At 43.4% G+C, this 8000-nt stretch overlaps 1 long non-coding RNA gene across 8 annotated transcripts; it reads left to right on the forward strand.

The window, feature by feature from the left end:
- The first annotated feature begins 697 nt into the window (after nt 1–697).
- On the forward strand, nt 698–4690 carry LOC123180865 (uncharacterized). 8 transcript variants are annotated; one of them, XR_006491335.1, is made up of 4 exons: nt 713–2626; nt 2698–3018; nt 3884–3908; nt 4141–4690. It is a non-coding gene; the product is annotated as an uncharacterized lncRNA (long non-coding RNA). The 8 variants fall into 8 exon arrangements; XR_006491331.1 differs by having other exon boundaries at nt 705–2626; nt 2698–3908; XR_006491337.1 differs by having other exon boundaries at nt 705–1876; nt 1986–2626; nt 2698–4690.
- The last annotated feature ends 3310 nt before the right edge of the window (nt 4691–8000 follow it).

The following is an 8000-nucleotide window of genomic DNA, read 5'->3' on the forward strand; positions in this document are numbered from 1 at the left end:
CCTGTTCCCGCGCTACCGCGCTGTTTACCGCGCAAGCTTCCCGCCCGGCTAGTTTGGCCACGTGTCGGCTAGAAGAGGGACAAATCGTGGGCGTTTATTGGCAAAAAGCTTTGTAAAAATGAAGTGTGTGGAATGAATTCGGTCATAAGTTTACCCTTGGGTGATGAGGTCAAAATTACACAAAAGGGTGACGATGGACACTCGAGTGCGATAATTAATTCTGCGCTCTACAATGCACACTATGGAAGAAACCAACTGTGTGCAATAATGTCGAAGATCACAGTCGAGTTAGCTATACAAATCGTGTGCTGTGAGATCGACAAGGTAAACTGATTCGAGAATGGTTAATAAAATCTAAGACCATTGCATATTAAGGTCAAAATAGTGCTAACAATATACGAGTCTCATATGATGCCATTTCAACGATTGTACCACAAAAACTCGAAATGTTACAAGGTTCAAATTCCAGAGTTATATGGCTCAAATTCGAAGATTACAAGGTTCAAACATCTTTTCCCTAATAATAAAGCACCGGTTGAGTCTCTTGTGTTCACCGTCGTGTCCTTTTTATACAAAGGTCCATGTGGTTTTTGGTCATTGAACCCGCAGTCCTTTCTTAAGTGAGAAAAACGTTTCATTCCGGCTATTTCCCAAAATCTCCCTGTAGTTCTCAATATTCGATCCGCGGTCCAAAAGCACAGGCTCTCAATTCTAAGGAAAAAAAAGAGCACGGGTCCTCCCTTGCCTCCCGATTCCAGTTGCCAAAAGGCGACCGACCCCGGCGACGCTCGATCCGGTGAGCCTGGAGCGCTCTCCTCGCCGCCGGTGCCATGGCGCTGGTCGCTGTCGCGGCTGTCTTCTTCCCCTGGCCCCGCCTCTCGCCTCCAGTGTACGCGCGCTCCTCCCCCTCTGTCCCACCCCCTCGCTGCCGACCCCGCCCGCCCCTTCGCCGCCGCCATGGCCGTCCGCGTGCTCCGTGTCGACAACTACGACTCCCCCGCGCACAGGAGCCCCTTCTCCTTCTCCTAAACGTGCACAAACTCCTCCTAAACAGCGTGCACCGCCTCCGATCTGTGCTCTCTCTCCTCTCCATGACGCCGATTTGTCCTCTTCGGCTTCCTTCCAGCTCCATGTGCTCCTTCCTCTCCCCACCGCCCCCAATCCTACCCGGTGCCACACCCAGCCTCGTCCACGTCGATCTCCTGGCGCTGGCGGCTGCGTTCAATTTGGATGGAATTCAGTGCCATGTCCGTGCAAAAGAAATACTCCAACACGATAGCCATGGATGGCGGATCTGGATTTCACAAATTCTTCAGTGCCATAAAAAGAAAGCCTCCACCGGATTAGATCACAAGTTCTGAAGATGAACAGCTCAATGTTGCGTCCGCCGACTTCGTCGTCGCCTCCGCCAACTTCGCCTGAAGACCATCCTCCGTTGTCTTCATCGATTTTAACGCAAGAACATCCGCAATCGCCTCCGCCGACTTTGCCGGAAGACCATTAGACGTCGCCTAGACCTACTTCGTCGCAGGTATCTTTTTTCTTTGTGCAAAATATGATGGAGCTATGTTCGATTTACAAAGATTTACAGCCAGAGTTTACTGATGGTTAAACTAGCAATTTGAATTGGCGTGAGCAAGTATTTAACGCAATTGGTCTGTTGGCATAGGCTCAAGCAAGAAACTCATCGATCTGTACTTTCGCCATCTTGTTTCCTCTGTCAAACTAGCTGCAGCAATAGTGCTTCTTGCTGTACAATATCGGCATGCCAATTGATACAATAGTTTTGTCAACTGATTCATGTTGTAGTGCTTCTTGCTGTACAATACCACATCTGGTTTCCACCAAGAAGCTGGATCAGCGACATTGGACTCTGGTAAGCTCGTGAAAATTCTTGCAATCCAGACTTGGGAGAGTCAAATTTACAAGTAGCTTTTATAATGATAGCTAACATCAGCTTACTATGGTTTATTTGGTCCATGTAGAGCTGGCATGGTACGGCTACACTTCCAATAGTTTTACTTGCTAACAAAAATCAAGTATAACTAAAAGAACAGATCTTTCTCTTGCTGAAATAGGTTTGGACGCACGGTGTGGTATATATATGTTAAGTTTAGCCGTATGTAATAATGCAATGCTCATGGTTTATAGTGCTACATATTTGCTTAGTGGGCAGGAATAACTGGTTAGCCTTCCATAACTTCTATTTCTATTACTGCAGAATAATTGTTTTTTACATGGAGCTGACTGTTATTTCTTCTTTTTCATCAGGATTTAATACATCAAGTTAACTGCTATTCCTTCTTTTGTTCCAGTAGTTAAGGGCGCATTTCGGAGGGGAGCATACGTATTACCTTGATTGAGTTTAGTTTCGTGTGCTGCATTACTGTTATAATTAAGTTACCAGCAGCAAAGAAAGAGTCATGTAGGCACTAAAACTGATAAGGTAGTTTGCTCTTGCAGATCAGATGGTTGATCATTTTTCCATACAAGTGCTACTAAACTCTACCAAGTTCTATAATGACACAATAGTAACTTGTCACATGACAAGTTTACTGAGTAATGAGTATGCACAGAAGCTTTGATTCTTTGTCATCTATAGTCTACTTGGAATATAACTCACAAGGTAAGAACATAATAACTGTTTTTTGTCGTTTCAATGTACATCCATATTGGCTGACAAGCTATCTTGCGAAGCCCCGGATCACGGCGTTCCCGTGGAGGAAGAGGGTGGCGGGGTCGAGCTCCTGTGAATAGAGAGGGAGGCGAGGATGGGTGCGGCAGGTAGAGCCCCGTCCTCCTTTGTCCTCTCCCATCGAGCGTCGTATCAAAGAAGCAGCAGCTCCCAACCTCCATCCCGTCTCCTCTCCTACATCGGCTGTGCCACGCCGCACTCGTGGACCAGAGTCGCGGAAGCACATGGACAGTGCAATGTCAACCGTTGGATCTGCAGACATTAAAGTCGCCGGCATAAAAAGAGATCTTGTGGACGTATAGGATGAGGTGCAAACCGCAGAGGTAAAATCTTGCTCAACATTGCAGAGTTAGGAGTGAAGGTCGTGATTGCTATTGTAGCTGGTTTTATTATTTGTTGAAAGTTCCTTGGTCCAATTGTTCTGAGTTCTGATAACTTATAGTGGGATTGTTGTTTCTTTATTGGAAAAAAAACTCACAATCTTTAGTTTAGAAGGTTTAACTACGCTTTTCTCGAACATCGATGTACATTTTGAAAGTTGTTTGATAAGATCCGCTTTGTTAGTTTGTTACCGTGGTGATGTCTTTTCTTCACAGGGGTGATATATCAAATCCTAGAGTTGTAAATAAGAAGTTATTTTTACTCTGTTTCAGGATACTACTCCAATGCCTATCCATTTACAGATTTACATGCTTGAACATTTGCACCAAAATACAAGATGCCTATTTATCTTGCTTAGTTATTCACCTATATTGAGCCATATGAAGTTATCTTCCTGGATGTGTAATAAGCCATCAAGTTGTTCAATCATTAACTGCTGCAATGCTTGAACTTCCATGAAGAGCTTTGAAGATAAATACTGTGCACCTCTATTTAAAGTGCTTCTTCTGTGCATTTCTATAAGAAAAACTATACGCAAATCATGAAGCACTGGATGGTATCAACCAAACTGTTAATGGCCGCAACCTAATAATACTTGCCCTTTCATATGGTAGAGAACAATTGCACAGTAGCTGTTAAGGCTTTGATATTTGTGGCACATTCGATCCCACCTGATTCATTGCTTTTCTTGTGAACATGTTCTAAGTTTGCTTTAACACATAAATTTGTTCTATTGCCTTGCTAGCAATATAGTAGAAATGAAATGAGTATGTACTAAATATGTTTTTTCTGCTTTACAATTATCAGCGATCTTCCTGGCTTCAGCATAAAGGTAAAATTTAGTGCATTTGGTAGATTTCAACTAGCTTGGAAAAGGCAAAACCATATGCTTAAGCTTCGGCATTCAGCAGTACATAAATGCATCCTGTGATATTTTCTGTATTTATTGCAAAAGGAAAACCTAACCGCATTTGAGCTTCTGGACCTTGGAGTAATTACCTATATGTCACTGATGGGATTAACTGCCTTCCCTGCCCAGTTTGACATTTTTGTTTCTCATACAGGGAGCTGTTAATCAGCGCCAACTGATGATAAGGAATAAGCTCCTGTTTTCTTGTTTGTTTAGTACTTGACCATACAAAGAACTGCTTTGTAAATAGCGACATCGAATCAAAACGAGCGAAGTAGCATTCCTGGGAAAATGGATAGATAGGGGTCTCTAACAGATATTACCATGTGTTATTGCATCTCAAGATAGGCAAGTATCTCTGACAGATGTTAGCATATATTCTTGCATCTCGAGATGATATTGGATAGCTTGCGTGTGCATATATCTCAAGGATAATTGATTTATGTTATATGGCTGCAGTCATGCTTGCATTAGCATCAATTAATATTATGTGACTGTTCTTTTTGGTTGACCCATGGTCTCCTTGTGATATTATAGTAATCCAGACCTAATTAGGGCACCGGTTCATGTCTCATTACACTATTCACTGCCCACAGTAATTCAGAGTTGTAGATAGGGACGGAGCGGTGAGAACTGATTGTCCTCTACTCCTTTTTGTACGTTTGATTGAACAGTCGACCTCAATATAATATCACTTTGATTAACATATTATGTGATAATTTTTTCTCTTGATTGCAAAAGAAAAAACAAATGCCCATTTGGTCTTTTGGGGCCTGCAGTAGAGTTACCTCTATTCCACTGATGATATTAACTAGCTTTCCTGGCCAGTTTGATATTTGGTTTCTCATACTAGGAGTCGTTAATAAGCTGCAACTAATGAGATGGAACGATATTTTTGTGTGTGTAGCACTTAACCACAAGAAGAAACTGTTTTGTGAATATTGGCATTGAATAGTAACGAATGAAGTAGCGATACTGGGAAATGGATAGGCTGGTGTCTAGCAGGTGCTAGCATCTATTCTTTGCATCTGAGGATGATCTGGTACACAAATTTTCTCTCTCTTTGTTGTACGATGATCTTAATAGATCAGTAACCTGTATGAGAAACAATATTTGTCATTTTGATTATCAGATAGTCACTTCGTCAGGTACCAATGTATCTTTTGGATGCTGTATGTTTGTTACTTTGTCAGTATAACGTGCATATATATGTTTGTTACTTGAATATATATATGCACGTTATCCTTCTCAACTTCAATCTCTGCTTGCCCAAGTTAAGTCCCTCCTTACCAACGGCCCACCTCAAGAACGCGTGGGCAATTTTTCTAGAATCAAGCATCTTCCATCCGAGGGTAGTGCCAAGATGGAGGAGGAACCATGAGAGGCATGAGTATGCTTCTTCACATCTACGGCCCATGGTCCAGACAACAACAATCCTAAGTGAACTATTTGGCCAAAATGAAAACTAGACTTTCACTAAATTCTTCATAGCAAAAAATATTAAATCAAATCTTTTTTAGCTGAATAAAGCCGGATCTACTACACGATTGGGATTAGAGAAAGATTGAGAAGGCGCCCGTAGCAATGCACGGGCATCTTTACTAGTATATTAAAAATGAAATTCAGCTCATCAGCTACAAAGGCTCGCGCTGATTCGCTGACATGGATATCAGAGAGGTTCAAACTAATATCACCGCTTCTAAGTCTGGCTTCGAAACCTCACAATTTTTGCAAAGGGGTCAGCCACTGAGAAGTCATGTATGGGGTTGACACGATGACTTTCGATTACTCTGTCATCTGAAGTTCCAAAATGAAATTCAGCATTTTTGGAGCCTACTCCATTCTGCCACAGGCGCCGGCGCTGATCAACAAACCATTCATTTTTGCGAAACAAATGTAGGGCAAACCTCATTTCCTTCAGCACCCTTGCTCTGAGAACAAAGAACCTGGCGAATATAATCTCCGGTAAGGTCCCACGGTAGGAGTTCAAAGTAATTTCTGAGAGATGCAGATCTAGGCATTCGACGTGATTGTTATATTGTATCACATTATCCACCACTGGGCCTAATCTTATCTGCAAAAGAAGAAAACGTGTTAGTGCCTACATGCAGTTTTGAACATCAATACAGGCCTGGCTATTTGGTTTGCAGGATTTGTAAAATGCACTAACATGCCATCTTCGATATGATTAACATGGGCATTTGATTACATTCTAGAAAAATGTAGCCTTCTTCACAAGAGGTTGGAGTGGATGAAAAGTTCCCAAAGAAAACTAGTACAGATGAATCCGAAGGATAAATGCTTATTCATTGTAACCATATGGATCAAGCAACCAATATGGGGGGGGGGGGACATGTATGTATTGAAATCCTCCAAAAGAACCTTCTGAAATCGTAGTACATTGTCATTGTAAACTTGGAAAAAGGTGTCAGAAATTGAACTCCCTTATGGTTAACATTTAACAGGAAAGGAACATCACCTCGATATATAGCTTCTCCAGGCAGGGAAAGCATCTCAGGAAACTGACAACTTGCTCCAGGTCGGGACCGATAGATTCTAGTGCCAAGACCTTCACTGTGCGCAGTTTCGGGGTCAAGCTTGTCAGAATCATTTTTTGAATGACAAACGAACAAACATCTTGAAAATTAGAAATAATGTTAATTTGTAGAAGGAGAGGTAGAAGGCGGCTGTTGTACCTGAACGGGTGTGGATCCAATAACAAGTTCGGAGCATTTGTCAGACGAGTAGCCCATCACTGTCAATTTCGGCGCAGAAATGACATTGATTCTTGATGGACCTTCTTGATCAACTACAAGTAATCTCTCAAGTGCATGTGTCCTGGATGACCATACCGTGGTACACATCTTGTGATGTCTTCCTGCCGCACCAGCAACACACATAAATAGTCCGGAGAGTCATGGAGGTGATGTGGAAGGTACTCAACCCATTGATCGCCTGAAGATGAAGGTACTCGAGTGCAGTACAGCCACAGAGCAGGCACTCCATGTCACCCTTTGAGAGGCAGACGGCGACGAGGTTGAGGTGCTTCAGTCGTGGTAGAATAAGAGCGGCCGCGTCATTAAGGGGCGGGAAATGGCGGTTCCTGAACTTGGTGACGCGCAGCGTGGGCGCGAGGCGGAGTGCGGACGTTGGCAGCGACCGCATATGCCCATCATCAATATTGAGCTCCTCGAGCTGATCTAGGGCGGTGGATCGGAACCAGTCGTCAAGCTTGGCCCGGTCCTTGCCGTTGGAACGGAACTCGCCCATTCTAAGGCCTTTGGTTGGGCCAAGGTGACTGCCGAGGATCTTGGAGAACGCATCCAAGCTTTTGCGATAGCCATGGCAGATCTCGTGGGTGTCGATGAGGTCGAGAGGGCTGGAGTTCCATAGGGGGCGCCACCGCCGGGAAAGGAGTGTTGTCCGCGCCCCATATTTGATTGGGAGGAGGGAGATGATGACTCTCAACATATCATCAGGGAGGATGCTGATTAAGTCTAGGCCTACTGGAGTCGCTTGTGGTTCTAGCTCGCCCCGCCTCCGCTTGTTGGCAGCCCCGTTCTCCACCTCCGGAGTCTCCTTGTCAGCGGTGCTTTCTGATAGAAATGGGAGTACAGGGAATATTTAGTTAAAACAGGGCAATAGAAAAGTGTATTAGTAACTAGAAGTTATTAGGTAGGAATATAGTAAGAAACTGAAATAACAATTGGTTGCTTAAATACTACAAAATTCATTTGACATTGCTGGGTAAGTCAACATATGCAGATAGTTGAAAAGAAAACTTACTTCGAACAAAGTCTGGACGGATGATTTTGTCGGGGAAGTTAGCATATATCTCATGACCAGGCCCTTTTATGTGTAGCGCAATTTTAGTGCCAGCTTTCAGTACATAAAACTTTGCAATTTCATTCCAAAAGCCTGTGCCAAAATAGGAGTCACCACGTTCATCAAGTCTTACAGTAGCAACGATTGTAAATCCATGGTTTGTGTGCAGTATGACATCCGTGGAGCCTT

Source organism: Triticum aestivum, chromosome 1D (genome assembly GCF_018294505.1).
Source record: "Triticum aestivum cultivar Chinese Spring chromosome 1D, IWGSC CS RefSeq v2.1, whole genome shotgun sequence".
Classification (NCBI taxonomy): domain Eukaryota; kingdom Viridiplantae; phylum Streptophyta; class Magnoliopsida; order Poales; family Poaceae; genus Triticum; species Triticum aestivum.